Genomic DNA, 16,251 nt, shown 5'->3' with positions numbered 1-16,251 from the left:
CTGGGAAGAATCACAGGGGATACTTAAATGGAGGCTAATGACCCAAAGCGAAGTTCGGCAAGCACCATAACGCTGACTTTTGAAAAACACAGCAAAGGGTACTGTGTTATTAAACACTATACTCATTTCTCAAAGTTTATACAGGTTCATTCATTCAAACTAAATGAAAAGGATTAACTATTTGTAAGCCTGCACTTTTGCTTTGCCTTGAGGTAAATGAAGTCCACTATCAGATACTCTGTGCAGCAAGAGCATTATCTGAAGTTCACTGCAATTCTTTAAATATTCATTATAAATTCAGTGGGATCAAGATAAGGGTCTAAATAAGATCTGTATATCCTTTCTGTTGAAAAGTACTACAGTTTGGAGGAAACCTTGCTTTTCTCTCTGTATCTTTCAGTTTATTCTCATGCAAGTTCTACCAAATTTTATGAGATTTTGGTATACTGTAGTTGGAAAGTCCTTTGTTAATCAGTGAGTATATTAAACAAAATTAAAGAAGGAATGATTAATCTGTCAGGCTCTTGACTATTTGTTGTCAGCCAGTGCTTGATTGCTTTATGACTTCTTTATATGTTTTTGGTAATGAACTGATTCAATACTACTTTCATAATGAACACATTTCCTACTATCAAGGACCTGTCATTCCACTATTTTACACTGATATGCAAAGATGATGCACTGGTTCAGTTAAGGACCAGGTACCAGGGTTCTGCAAAGAGATGTAGCTCTACGTATTTATGTTGTTTCCCTAGCAGTCTATCCATACAAGAGCCCACGAGGAGGAAATTAACTTGGAAGAGCAGAAAGAGGATTTGGAAACAAGCCACCTTTAACAAGAAAATCAAATTATGGTTTATCTTTATTTAGTAATAAGGAAGGCTCCATGGAAGAGTTAAAGATTAAATCTTTGCATATTTACTGTGTTAACAGGAAGTATTTTGGAATACTTCCCTACCTAACTAGGCTTTGGAAAAAAAGCTCTGACAAAAAACAGCCTCAAGAGATTAATTAATATCAAATTCAGGACAATCATGTTGGTAACAGGCACTGATTGACAACTTAAGTTATAAAAACCTTTCTTATTAAACACCACTTGTTCAATGTTCAGTATTGTTTTGAATCAAATTTAATTTTCAGTGTTCTCAGATTCAGCCTTTTGTATACTTGTTCACAGACTGACAGCATACGTCTTCACAAAAAGAACGAGTAACCAAAACTAGCTGGCCTCGAAGCAGAAAAGGCTGCATGACAAGTAATAGAGGCCTTTTTTTATGATTTAGCATAAAAACCCTGCTTCCTGATAAAATTCACCACTGTGATTCAGTGTATACATATTAAAAGCAGGAACCTAAGGGGAGATAAGGAAATTTTGGTTTTAATGCAACTTATAATTCACTTCTTCACTACTATAAAGTATTTTTGTGGATATAAGAAGGTTTAAGGACGAAAAAAAATCAGCGTGAATAATAAAATACTGTCTTTAGTCACACAAAATCAAGATACTAATATTTGCAACACCAGTTTGTATAAACAAATCATTTACTAGCCTTGCTTATAAAAAAGTTTCCTCATTGATTTGTTTTTACATGATTGTCCATTACAGTATTTTGGAATATTTACTAGGGAACATTAGGGGCCAGCTATTCTGAAAGAAGGGATACCACAAAAGGATAATTAATTCAAAATGGCATTACAATTCCTGTATGTCAGTAATTAACATTCTTGGTTTCATCCTGGAATGAATGAGAGAATGTGAAGGAAGACCATAAATTATCCTTAAAATCAACAGATTCCTTTTCAGGCTACAGTGAAAAAATAATAGTAGAGATAGCAAAGAAGCTTGTGCTATAGCTCCCCTGCAGCAGATTTTTACATATAAATATATAAGGCTTTTTAATGTACTTTATTTTTTTTATCTATAGATACAAAGATCTGTTTGTAAAGCCTTTGGCCTTTACAATATAAATTAAGTACACTGAAGTGCCACAATTCCATGTAGTTTAAGACCTTATTACCATTGGGAGAACAGAAAATTCACACTGCTGCAATGTGGTGTTTACTGATGCAAGTGTTTTTTTTCAGATAGATTGTTGATATTTTTCCGTGAAATTACTGGTTTGGCATAAGAAAGAGCAAATAAGCATTAACAAGAAGTACTAAGCAATGTTTTTTGTAGTAGAAAAAGCAGGAAGAAAAGCAGAGGTGGCAGAACACTAGCAGTGAGCTAACTATTTGGATTTGTGAATTCTGGAATCCAGTTCTGTAACTAATTTAGTCTATAGCTATTTTAGCGGCATAGTAAAATATTTCTAAATAAAAATACATGTATTCCATATAGATCAATAGCATATATGATCACTAATCTGTAGTTTCATAAAGCATTTACAATATCACAGAATCACAGAATCATTAAGGTTGGAAAAGACCTGTAAGATCATCAAGTCCAACCATCAACCCAACACCACCATGCCCGTTAAACCATGTCCCACAATGCCACGTCCACACATTCCTTGGTTGATCTCTTGGTTGTCCTGCACGTGCCCTATGAGCGCCCTCAAGATGAACCTCTCCATAATCTTCCCCGGCACCAAGGTCAGGCTGACAGGCCTGTAGTTCCCCGGATCCTCCTTCTGGCCCTTCTTGTAGATGGGTGTCATGTTGGCAAGCCTCCAGTCATCCGGGACCTCCCCCGTTGACCAGGACTGTTGATAAATGATGGAGAGTGGCTTGGCAAGCTCCTCTGCCAGCTCCCTCAGTACCCTTGGGTGGATGCCATCAGGCCCCATAGACTTGTGAGTGTCCAGGTGGCATAGCAGGTCGTTAACTGCTTCCTCCTGGATCATGGGGAGTTTATTTTCCTCTCCATCCTTGTCTTCCAACTCAGGAAGCTGAATACCCTGAGGGTACCTGTTTTGGCTATTAAAAGCTGAGGCAAAGAAGGCATTAAGTACCTCAGCCTTTTCCTCAGCCTTGGTGACACTGTTCCCTTCTGCATCCAGTAAAGGATGGAGATTCTCCTTGGCTCTTTTCGTTGTTAATGTATTTGTAAAAGTATTTTTTGTTATCCCCATGTATTAGAGATGTTTTTGCAAACGGATGTTTCAAAGTTTGAAGACCTCCCAGATTTCTTATTTCAGCCTTTTCCAATCTTCCTATTAGTATTTAGCATTTAGCTTTCAGACTACAAATAAATATTTCTATATTTGAATATTATTAATCAGAACATTGATCAGCATACTGAAAATGAACGCTTTTTTGTCTGTCTTTTTTTTTTTTTGTTTCAACTTTGCTAGATGTGATTCTCATTTTGCACAATGCCGAACATTTCTGTGTTGGCTGATCATGACCCATCTGCATTATGTAACTGTCAAAAGCGTGTCTTGGCCTTGGATCATGTTGAAAGCAACTATTGTACAGAGGGTCACTTGCCATTTTTATGTAATTGTCCAGAGAATGTCCTAGTTCACATTTAAATGACTCGATGATACAAAATTTCTCCCAGCATTCAATCACGCTTTTGTCTTTCTCTGAATAGATCCTATTAAAAAGCAGAAATGTATGAATAGAGAGATACCCCACTGCCTGCTTCAACCCACTAGAAGCTGTAACATGCTTGTGAATAAACAATATGTACACATATATAAAGAGGAAGTTAAAATGAAATAGTTTGGTGTGAAAAATAACATTTATATTTGAATAGGTTAGGCTGGTGTGGCCAAGTCAGTGCTGCAACACCTATTCCTGAGAAAACTGCCATGTTCCTATGATACTGTTACTGTTCCTCATCCCTGAAATCTGGGTTGTTTGCTCTCTTATAATGGCCTTAAATAGGGCATAGCAAGCTATGAACGTCCAATACTGTTTTGTACTGCGGACACTAGTAGAGGGTGTCCGGGTCACATATAGACACTTTCAAACCGTGCTGAGGAGCCAGAGGAGCTGGGGAGCCAATTCTGCAGTTTAGGCAAGGTACTGCAGTATGCACGACTGTATAAGCCCTCCCTGGAGCACAGTAATGCAAAGCGTTTTTCTCACGTGTCCTTCTTAGCTCAGAAATTGCCATGCTCCTGACCACTGCACAGCGTGGGCTTTCTCTGTGTAAAATCAACTCACTATCAGTGCTGGTCACAGTGTCCTTTGTGTCTGTAATCTCCACTGTCAAGTCACATATTCGCGTCACATGTTCACCCATGATGTCATAACTGGAAAGCACTATCTCTTCTCTCCCCAGTTCTCACTGTTGTATTTATCAATTACATATACTAGTCTGTCTCAATATCAGATGAGAGACTGAAGAGTTGACTACTCTGTGCAATGATAATTATAAAGGTCATTTTTTAATGCCAACAGCAGCTTCTTTTTTCTGCCAGTCATCAAGATCTGAAACTTTAGTAAGAAAGAATCAAAATTCAGCAGCCAGATCCAGTAAAAGGTTTGGTAAACTTGGCAGACGGACCTGTAGTGCATACTTACGTGCCCATACTTCTCTTTTCCAACGGCTTTTAAGTGATTTTTAATCAGTAATATAAATCAAGCTTTGAACTGTAACTGTAAGGCCTAGCAGCCATCAGGCTAGCAATGAGCTAAAAAGGAGTTCAAAGGAACAATGAAGTTGCCAGGTATCTCCACCACATTTCGTAATGAATTAAAAGGTTCCCTTTATCCAAATTACAGAACTCTGTATCAAGCTATCTGTGGCAAGTCACACAGCTTTAGTTTAACTAAGGGACAATCATGCTGCTTTGAGAATCAGCTTCACTTGTGGGATCTTTCGCAAGATCACATTGAGGCAATGTGTAATCTCTGATTAGAAGAGATTTGTTACAGTTCATTCCTAAATTACTTTATCATAGGTATCCTGACTTAAAGGAAGTATAAAAAGCAGATTATCTACTTTGATTTTCCATTGATCACTGACCCTTAAATTATGTACTTCTCATTTGAGAGAGACAGTTTCAATGGTCTCCTCAGTGCATTGCCTGGCATGGGGTGACCGCTCGGAACCCACGCCTTCGTCCCAGTAAAACACAGATGTGCAATGTCTTCTGAAGAGACTGTCCAGGCCGCTGCGAGACACAGTGCAGCCAGCTCCTCCTCCTGCTGCTCGCGTTCCTCATCCTTTTTATTACAGAATTTTCCCTCCACATTTTTATGATGATCGATAGACTGACTGTAGATTTTCAACTTCCTTTTTGTGGTGCAGCAGGTGTGGCTCTGTAAGTAGTATTTCAATATTGGTCTCACTAAAACTTCAAGAAGAGGTAAAATTGCCTCTTCGTACACTTATTCTTTGTTTAGCTATATAAAGATCTCTTTTTTTCCCCAGGGTCCAGCATTACAATTGTTCTAGGTCACTCTGTATAATTGCCTTAGCCTCATCATTACCTAATGTTTTGCTGGCTTGTGTGTCATATGCAAGTTTTATCAGGTATGGTATGATAATTAATTCAAAGTTATCAAGCACAGTGTTGAACAGAACAGAAATGAGTCCTGTTTTCTGCAGAACCCTTCTACAAATCCCATCCACCGGTGAAAATCTGGACCTAATATTTACATAATTGTCACAAATGCCAAAAATACGTAACTATATAAAGATACTAAATTTTATATATATTTTAAAAATCTGCCAGCTCACTTCTCTTAAATCCCTCTAAGGTCTGAATCATGGATAAAGCATATTGCTGCATTTTCAATCTGAACGTCATGGAACACTTAGTCAAAAACCTTACAGGTGTTCATCAAAAAATAAAAAGATTTATTTTTGGAAAATAAACTTTAGTAAAATGTTGATTGATTGGAATTTATTTTATTCCCACCTTGTAATTCATAAGGAACTGTATTGTATATCTGTTTTCTGTTATTTTGGCTCAGGCTGACCAGCCTACCGTAGCAGGGGATATCTTGGCAGCACTATTTCAATGTTAATATAATTTTTTTAATAATATTTCTATATGTATCATCTCATTGCTACTTTTTAATAGGTAATACAATAACACCAGATCTGTTTCTGTAGGAACAGAAACTTGTCGTAAAAACATGCTGTTTATACAATAATTGAACATCAGAATATCTCCGGAAATGAAAAAGCACAATACAGCCCAAATTCATGCCGACTTTGCCTAGCAAAACCAAGGATTGCGATGGGACTTACTCCTACTTTGCTCCAATATGCAAAAGAAGTTCAGAACAGTGAGAGAGAAGGCTTGTTTAAGAGGAAGAAAACCTACCAAATGGGTCAGTTTAGAACTTACAAGAATGTTATAAGGTTTTGGGTGGTTTTGGGTTTGTGGTTTGGCTTTCTGTTTAGTTGTTTTGTTTTGTTTTTATAAAAATGCAGTTTATGGATTCCAAACTGTTTTGCTCATTACCTGTCTGGTTTCAGTCCAAGACACAGTTCTGGGGGAAAACTGCCCATGCTGCTCTGCTCTGAAACCAGAGCCTCAGGCTCCAGCCCAGCCCATCCATGGGAGATGGAGGCACCGCTTTGAGCCTCAGGAAGTGGAAACTTGTGAACTGCAGCTATTCGTTGACATAGTAATTCTTACCCATCAGCAAGGGAGCTGCTAAGAACTGTAATGGTTTCTCAACTGACAAGTTTCGGTGAGCAGTGAGCTCTGCAAGCCTCTGAGTTTTCCGGTGAGAAGCAGTACTGCGAGCCCATTGGCCCAAGTGCCTGTCCGTAGTCTACCTGCCTTGCCAGACCCGTGGGAAGTGCAGCTCTTTAGTCACACCATACTGCACACGATCATGATGGCATTTAAATCATTGCCACATCTTCCCTTTTTTCAAAGCTTTCTGTCCTGCAGATAATGACCCATTCTGCATGCCAGCATCATACTTGCTTGTGCCTCCATTCATGACCAGCTCCTGATCACTTTATCAGTGCTGTATGCCTCTGCTCCAGCTGGAGCTCACTGCTTGCCTGGACTTAACAGCTTGCCTCTGACACAACAACCCCATGTAACGCTACAGGCTTGAGGATGAGTGGCTGGAAGGCTGCCCTGCAGAAAAGGACCTGGGGGTGCTGATTGACAGCCGGCTGAAGATGAGCCAGCAGTGTGCCCAGGTGGCCAAGAAGGCCAACGGCATCCTGGCCTGTATCAGAAATAGTGTGGCCAGCAGGAGTAGGGAGGTGATCGTGCCCCTATACTCTGCGCTGGTGAGGCCGCACCTCGAATCCTGTGTTCAGTTTTGGGCCCCTCACTACAAGAAGGACATTGAGGTGCTGGAGCGTGTCCAGAGAAGGGCGATGAAGCTGGTGAGGGGTCTGGAGCACAAGTCTGATGAGGAGCGGCTGAGGGAACTGGGGTTGTTTAGCCTGGAGGAGGCTGAGGGGAGACCTCATCGCTCTCTACAACTACCTGAAAGGAGGTTGCAGAGAGGTGGGTGTTGCTCTCTTCTCCCAAGTGACAAGACAAGAGGAAATGGCCTCAAGTTGTGCCAGGGGAGGTTCAGGCTGGATATTAGGAAAAAGTTCTTTACTGAGAGAGCTGTGAAGCATTGGAACAGGCTGCCTGGGGAGGTGGTGGAGTCACCATCGCTGGAGGTGTTCAAGGAACGTGTGGACATGGCATTGTGGGACATGGTTTAATGGGCATGGCAGTGTTAGTTGATGGTTGGACTTGATGATCTTACAGGTCTTTTCCAACCTTAGTGATTCTGGGATTCTGTGACTTCTCTGACCATAGCTGTAATACTTTGCTTTCTTTAGAGTGCCCTAGATATTTTTCTGATCATAATTCTTGTTTGCAACTTGGTCCTACTAATATAGGGGATAATTTGACTTCTGACTCCCTCATCTATAATTCCATTTCAGCTTTTTTAATGAGTGAAGCACCTTGTGGACCACTTTGCACTGCTGACCTGGATTGCTGACCTTGGACTGAGTTTCTGTTAAAGCTCTAATCGTTAGGGCAATGGTCATTCTGCACACAGCATTAGCATTCCACAGTAACAAACAGTCCTCAGTTTTTCCTGTTTAAATTCCTGACAGCTCTTTGTCATCTAAAAACATTTCCTGTTTTTGTTCCCTTAGACAGTTTTATCAAGACATAGTTTTCTCAATCTGGGTTCCTCCAATTCTTGCAGCAAAGGCTCACAACTCAGTTTTATAGTTCTGCTTCAGTCAGGGAAATCTCTGGATCATCCAAATGCCTCTCATGAGAGAAACTGAAAACAGCATCTATTTTCTTGGGAATAAATCCTAGATATACTAGCCAAACCCAACACGATGGAATAAACCGCATAGAATTGTCTGCCAGATTATTCAATCAGGTGATCTTGTGACACAGACAAGGAAGAATTATTTTTGCATACTGGAGAGGAGAAATTATTTTGTTAAGCGAGGTTTTTATTTCTGGATTCTTTTACCGCTTTCTTCAGCACTGTGGAATCCAAAGTTACAACAAAGTCTTACAGATATTGATGACAGCATTCTTCTTTCACTACAGTGGATCTAGGATTTGGTATTAATATTGTTGACAGTATTTAGCTGTTATATATTATTTCTATTGCTAACCGTAACGATTCTAATACATTACTGAAAATTTTTTCTTGTTATTTTACAAATAGATTTTATGCCTGTTTCAGCATTGTATTTTTATAAAAAACATTGTTTGTGTTACTTGATTTTATTCTGTTAACACAACTGATTCTACAAACTTTATTCAAGACAAAAAAATCTTCTGTCCTCCTCTGATACATGTGATTTTTTTTTTTTGTGAGATTTAAACAGATCAACAGAATTCTCCAAGGCAAAATTTCACAGCTTTCCAAGGGACGATTATATTCAAAATGTATTTTATAATAGCAGGCACCATTAGACATAATGTATTATTTAACTAAACACCATAATGGTATTCAATTCACGATGAAAATTAAAAATTAATAACTTTGCGACCATTGATTTTCTGTATTCTGCACAGATATTGAGAAAAGTGAACCAGTCTACTTGAAAAAAACTAGCAGCCCAAGCTTTAAGGACACTGAACATGTAAACACACAATAGAATGAATAACATTACCCAGGCAACTTGGACTAATTTGATATTTATATAAAAGTGAAGCGAATACCAAGGCAAACAAAGGAGCACTGAAATATAACCAATACAGGCTGGGTTTACTTGTTCCTGTTTGGAAGATGAAGGAAGAAGCATTAGAAACCGCTATTTCCTGTAATGAGGCTAATATCTGTTTTACACTGAGTAATTATTCATTTCATATAAATCAACAAAATACAACCCATCTTGCCACCGCATTAGAGAATATCCTGCATACTTACCCGCATCTTTGTGATGACAGGAAGTGTTCTGCTTTCTTCAGGCAATTGAAGGAGAAACTTAAATGGGAAAACTACTCAGTCCACAGAAACAAAAAATTTTGAATGGAGATGGAAATTAACTTAGATGTTACAATTTCAAGGGCTAAACTATGAGTACATCTTTCCTCCAAAATAGTTGAGGATCAGATTTTAGACAAAAAGTTATAATTACTTTCTTCATTTACCCAGTAAAAACAATGTTTTTGCAACACAGTATGTGTCAGCGTAACCTAACTACGTAAGACGTAATTTTGAAAGATGCTGAGCACCCTGGCTGTAGATCAGGGATGCACTTAAACACATGTATAACTTGAAGCATTTGAGCAGTTCCAAAAGAGAAATTCTGGCTGTACTGAATTACAGTAACAGTAAAGTAAAAGTAATGGTAACATTTCCATTGACTTTAGTATAGCCAGGATTTGAACCATGAACTTTGTTGCTACTAATAAACTGCTTAAAATTAATTTTTTTTTGGTAGAGGTAATATCTTTTATTTAGATCCACTGGTGCAGCTAGGACAAGCTTTAGGGCACACAAGCCCTTCTTCAGAAGCAGCAGAGTTCAAAGCTAAGTACACGCTAAGAGTAAAAGCCAGCCTAGATGTAAATATAACTCTGAATTGAATCTGAGACCTTGTATGCCTGACAACGAACAGGAGCATTTTGAAGATTCAGCATACATATAAACGTAAAACCATGGCAAAGGCCTTCCTTCAGACCTGCTTGATGTTGCTGCTCAGTAATAATCACTAGAAGGAGATAGGCAGTTTTATTACTTTGTTCCTTCTCCATCTCTTGTAATCAAGAGATTCCTACAGAGTCACAGTAATAGAATACCAAGGTCTAGTACTAGACTTTATGTCATCATGCCTGGGGAAGAGAAGGACAAACCCACTTTGATATACATTTCGTAGTTATTTTACTTGGTATTATTGTTCAGTACTCACAGCTATGCAACATTCTAAAATGGAAAGACTACTGCTATAACCCACACACAAATGTTTGCAAAGATAGAAAGGACCAATTATTAAGAAATTATTTTTCATTTACATGTCATTTTCTGGAATATCTTGCTTAGTATAATATCTTACATAGTTGTTTCACTCACGATACTTTTACAGATCTTGAATAAAGATGTTTATCTTAAATTAATTTAAAAAGACACCAACTTATGATGACCTAGCATTGCAAGAGTAAACATTATAGTAATGGATATTTTTGCCTAAACACTGATGTTTACTTCCTACAATTCAAAATTGAAACAGTCACTACAAAAAGGATTTACTAAAGCTTGTTTTGCTAACAACTGCACATGAATATACATATTCATGTATCTAATTTTTACTCACATGCAATAACATTTATAAACACAACACTTGGTGGTTCACAGTGCTGTTTCACACTTACTGTGAAAGAATTTAAATTTATCCATACCTACAAAGGAATAAAGAATAATGTAACTGCCCAGACCACATCCCAAAGAGGCATGTATTTCATAATATTACATGTTTACCTGATTTTTACATATAATTTGTTTCTGCTATGAGTATACTAAAGGCATAATGTTCTGAAGTTCTAGAGGATTTTGTGCTGGCCTCTTAGCACTATGGAAACAGATGTGTATCTGTGTGTGCCTCTCTCTTTCTCTCTCTCTTACAAATTAATACAATCTTCATTAATAGCATTCTCAGTTTTTCAATGAGTTCTTCTTTTCTTTATTTACACTACAAAGTCCATATCATGATCAGTTCATCTGCAGCTCAGGGTTAGAACAGACAATAGATTATGTAGTTTCTTTCGCCATAACTGTTCAGAATTAAATCTAAGAAGATAATCTTTCAAAAACATGCAAACTGCTGCACATTTGCTCCAGGCTCTATCATATTTTAGCAGAGGACTTATCTACAGTCTTTTCAAGATTGAAATCGTTAACTTACAGTCTCACACAACTTGTTGGAAACCTCATCTTTTGGAAAGGTTAACATAGTATGAATCAAATGTCAAATTCCCCTCCGCCCCACTGCTGAGCTTTCTCCTAGAAAAATACATGCAGTCCACCTCCAAGGACCTCTGGATTACACTGTATGCATACACAAAGCTGATCCTCCTCCCACATTAGTGTAATTAGCACGGCCTTCATTAAAATTGACAGAATCCTCATTGCGTCATTTCAGGGCAGCAGTGAGCACTAGGTCGTGCATAGCACTCACTGACCTACACGACATACGTCTCTTCTCCCTCCCAACATCACCATCCTCGCACAATATATACCTTGGAATCTCCCAAGGCACTGACAATAATTGCTTGCATCCATATTAACAAGCATTATTGGTGTTAGTATGCTACCGAGTTACAGCTCAATCAATTCAGTATTGTTCAGGTACAGCATTAGGAAATTTTAAAACAGAACTTGTTTTGTGGTTCCAAGACAAATTTCATTTTGAATTAAACGTATAAAGTCTTTTACTCAGAAAGGCCCTTCACAGATGTATTGCACGTGATATCCAAAGTCTGCCCTGTCATTAGTGACATTGCTGAACAAGGACATTACCATAGCTAATTAACATCTAGAGTATCCACTATCTATTAATTAATCACACTAACATGAGAGGAGAATCAGCTTCATATATGCATACAGTGTAATCCAGAGGTCCCTGAGGGTGGATTGCATGTATTTTGCCAGGAGAAGACTCAGCAATGGGGCAGAGGAGAATTTGACGTTTAATTTATATAGTGGATTTGTACCTGCTAGCCACCTTTGATGTCTGTTTTACCATTTCTTCACCTGTTTAAATTTCAAATAGCGTAATACAGCTTCTTACCCTTGGTAATGATTTAGATATGGTGTCACATGGGACCACGGCATCACATGGAAGGCCCCTAGTTAATCTGGAAAAAAATGGGGGTTACTAGAACTGTAAAAAAGGCAAGACGCTGGCTAACAGCAAAACTGCAATATACACAATTTAAAAGTGAAGCAGTAGTATGGAAGAAGATACCTTTCACTGAATCTTGGTAACACTTTGTTTTCTTAGCACAAAAATGAATTAAGTAAATTAGGTAAAATTTTATTTTAGCTTAGGCATTGAATTATAATTACGCATATAGTTTCATGCTTTATTCAGAAACTATTTTACCTTGGTCTAGTCACTTTTCCAAAGATAGAAATTGAAATTCTTTCCCAGTATCCTCTATTTCTTTCATAACAATTATATTCAATTTCTCATATGCAATTTTGTGTACTGTGTCTAGTTAAAAACAAGAGGAAGTAAGGTGGCTGAATCAGATGATTAAAATGAAAATCTGAAAAACAGCAAAATAGAAAGGTGAAGACTGATCGTTATCCCCACACAACACTGTATATTCCACACCAAACACAAGAAATTTTATCTATTAAGCAGATGCAATAGTAGCAAAAGATAATCTTAAAGAAAGATGAGCCCAAAAGCAGGTGATGGGGGCTCAAAAGGAGGTCGTATCAAACAACAGCCATTTGTTGTTAAAGCAAGCAAAATAATAAAATCTCTTGAAATAATCCTGTCTCAGGAACAAGGCTGCAAAACACACAAGAGTTTCTGAGCAACCTCCCAACTTGTCAGATACAGGTAAAAGCTGTATAATTCTAACTATAGGGATGAAATACACTATCTTATATAACCATACTGCTGTGAAGCAACTCTGATCAATGCGTTAGAACAAACACATTCCTGACATTTTGGAATAAAACTGATACATGCTGTACTGCCCAAATGCAGACTATATTTAACTATTTAACTATACTTTCTTTTACTACGCAGTAGAATATTTTAGATTGTAAGAAAATACTTTAAGACACCAGAAGTGAAGCTCTGCCACTATGTACAGATCTATATTAGCTCCAGATGTAGATTCAGGCCTCCACTGTTCTACAACTAAACATCATGTAAGACATTGTTTGTTGTAAAGCACTGCACTGACAAACTTTGTTTCGAATATTGGGAGTTTCGTGGCCACAATAGTTAGCACAATCGTTCTTCAGCCTTCTTGAGCCCTGTAAGAAGAGTATGCATTATTCCATGATCCTGAGAGCTTCTATCAATGCGAAGTAACTCTAGAATATAATCATTTATCACCTGGGTCATTATTCTGTAAGTAGAACTAAACAACTGACATTGGTGAACACAGCTGAAAAGATCTTTTATTATTTCAAAGGAGACTGCATAAAGAAATAATATCAGTGAATCATATGTAACATGTAATGAGTATTTCTCCTACTCCTGTAAAATTAAAAATCAATACAAACTGGCTGCAAATTTCAACACAAGTAACATGCATGTCAGAGAAAACATATAGAATCATAGAATCATTTAGGTTGGAAAAGACCTTTAAGATCATCAAGTCCAACCGTAAACCTAACACTGCCAAGTCCACCACTAAACCATGTCGCTAAGTACCACATCCACATGCCTTCTAAGTATGTTCAGCGATGGTGACTCCACCACCTTCCTGGGCAGCCTGTTCCAATGTCTGACAACCCCTTCAGTGAAGAAACTTTTCCTAACATTCAATCTAAACCTCCCCTGGCACAACTTGAGGCCATTTCCTCTTGTCCTGTCACTTGTCACTTGGGAGAAGAGAGCAACACCCACCTCTCTGCAACCTCCTTTCAGGTAATTGTAGAGAGCGATAAGGTCTCCCCTCAGCCTCCTCTTCTCCAGGCTGAACAACCCCAGCTCTCTCAACCGCTCCTCATAAGACTTGTGCTCCAGACCCCTCACCAGCTTCGTTGCCCTATGCAAGCAGATGGAAGCATATGCAAGCAGATCTTCAGGAGTAGCCCTGTTTTTGGTAATGTCCATGCACATAATGGTACACCTTATCCACAGGACTGTAATAGGAAAAAGGCAATAGAAAAGTCCCTAATTATGAAATAAAGTGGTTTTAAGATAAATAGGGTTAAAAAGAGAATCAAATCTGTTTATATTTAGGACTAGCTAAATGTGTAAAAAAGCAGAAATTATACAGTTCTGTTTTCCTGCTGCAGGGTGATAAAAAGAAAAGGAACTCAGGCCTATTTCACCCTTTATACCTATGGGTGTAATGACAGTGTTAAACAGACAAGAAGGGCAGAGACAGAACTGTAGCAGACACTCTTAGTCAAAAGTATAAAAATGTGTGCATGCTAAGCACATGATTAAATGAAACAAAATCCATGCAAAGTTGAAGTGTCCTACTTGTAGTATCTCCATCCTTATAACATCTACCTCTCTCATTATCACATATTTCCATCGACCATAATCTCTGCTTACTACTTTCTTATCCCTTAATCTGCACACTTACACTTGCCAATATCCAAACCACCTGTTGTTTATCTCAGAAATCACTCTTTATCCTTTATTTCCAAACCAGAAAACTATCCCTAAGCTTATTAATTTTCCTCACACCATTCTTTCGTGAGCAGCAGTCTACATCACTACCTCTGTCACTTTGTCACAGGAGACGCCAGAAACCCTAAAACAAGACTAGACTCCCATATATGAGCGGAATTGTTCTGTAATAACTCTTATCCCATGGTACCAGTGTGGAAGTCTGAATGAGAGAACACAAAATGGACTGCATACATGAAACACTCAGGAGGGCAAATGGCTGGTGGCAGAGAAGCAGGTCACACCTCTCAGCTGCCCAGCCGTTCTCCATAGCAGTAGCACAATGAAGACGGCCAAATAAAATGTCTCAGAGGTCTTACGAAGTGTTAAGAGTTAATATTGTGCAGGGTTACTTTAAGAAAGGATTTTATACCATGCTTTGCTAGGGTTGAGTGCATGCCTACCAACCAGAAAATGTTAAAATTATTTAAGTCACAGTTTAATTGAGCATTACCTGCTTCATTTTACGTCTTTGCTTACTGTTTATTCAGTGTCAGCGTTCAAAGACCCCTGTAAAGAAGAAAACCCAACACAACCAATAAAAAATGAACATTTGATACACTTTTCCATCAAGACTAAGTACTACAGAAAAAACTTTAAATTTACCAAGTATAGTAACATCTAAGTCTGACAAAGTCTTTGTACTCTAATGCTAAAACACCTCCTGTACTGTAAAATTCTGCTCTTTTCAAGCTCATTCTGAGGGCAGAAACTCTTGACATCCTACAGGAATAAGAAATCCAAAAAACTCACTGGGGAAGATGAACCTTAATTCTTAACAGACTTGCCTTGTAGACCCTTGTGTCTTAATGAATGTTGTGACTGAAACTTTTCCTGAGATTCACAAGGTTTTATCTTAAGTGCAGTCTGTTTATTTAAGAAATTCTGTGAAATCTACCTTGTTTCAAACTGTGCTCACAAGTCGGTCGGGGGCAGGGGGGAGTGGTGGATAGGAAGTCATGCAGAAGCTCAGCTGATCCTGCTTTGGGCAGGAGGTTGGACCAGATGATCTCCTGAGGTCCCTTCCAACCCGAATTTTTCTGATCCTATTATAAGGTAATAGGATCTTTCTTTTGCAATCCAAACAGCTCAACACGTGCACGGTGGGGAAAGCGTTGGAGACATTGCATATAGTTTTCTTAGGGGTTTTATATTAAAGAACAAAACAAGCAAGCAACAAAACAACCCATCGATAGCATGTAGCTATGCAGACACTTGAGCTCTGAGAAAGTACGCCAGGCACATGAAGAGAAAGTTGACCGAGTAGTTTTGAGCCATGGGGTGGGATCATTTTGTTTGGCTTTCTTTTCGTGGGGGAAAAAGTACTGCAGCCTGGTGAGTCTCAGGAGGGCAGAAAGCTCCGCTGCTGCCCCAGGCCCCCTCCAGGCCCCCTCCCGGCCTCCCCCTCCCGAGGGCACGATCGCCCTGCGGCCCACAAGCACTCAGCGCCGTGGGTGGGGGACAGACGCCGAGGCCCTTTGACGGATCGCGGCAGTGAAGCGGCGGGAAGGGAGCACAAAGCAGGC

The sequence above is a fragment of the Gavia stellata genome, chromosome 4 (genome assembly GCF_030936135.1).
Source record: "Gavia stellata isolate bGavSte3 chromosome 4, bGavSte3.hap2, whole genome shotgun sequence".
In the NCBI taxonomy this organism is placed as follows: Eukaryota; Metazoa; Chordata; class Aves; order Gaviiformes; family Gaviidae; genus Gavia; species Gavia stellata.
Note: the sequence above shows the minus strand (reverse complement) of the source record.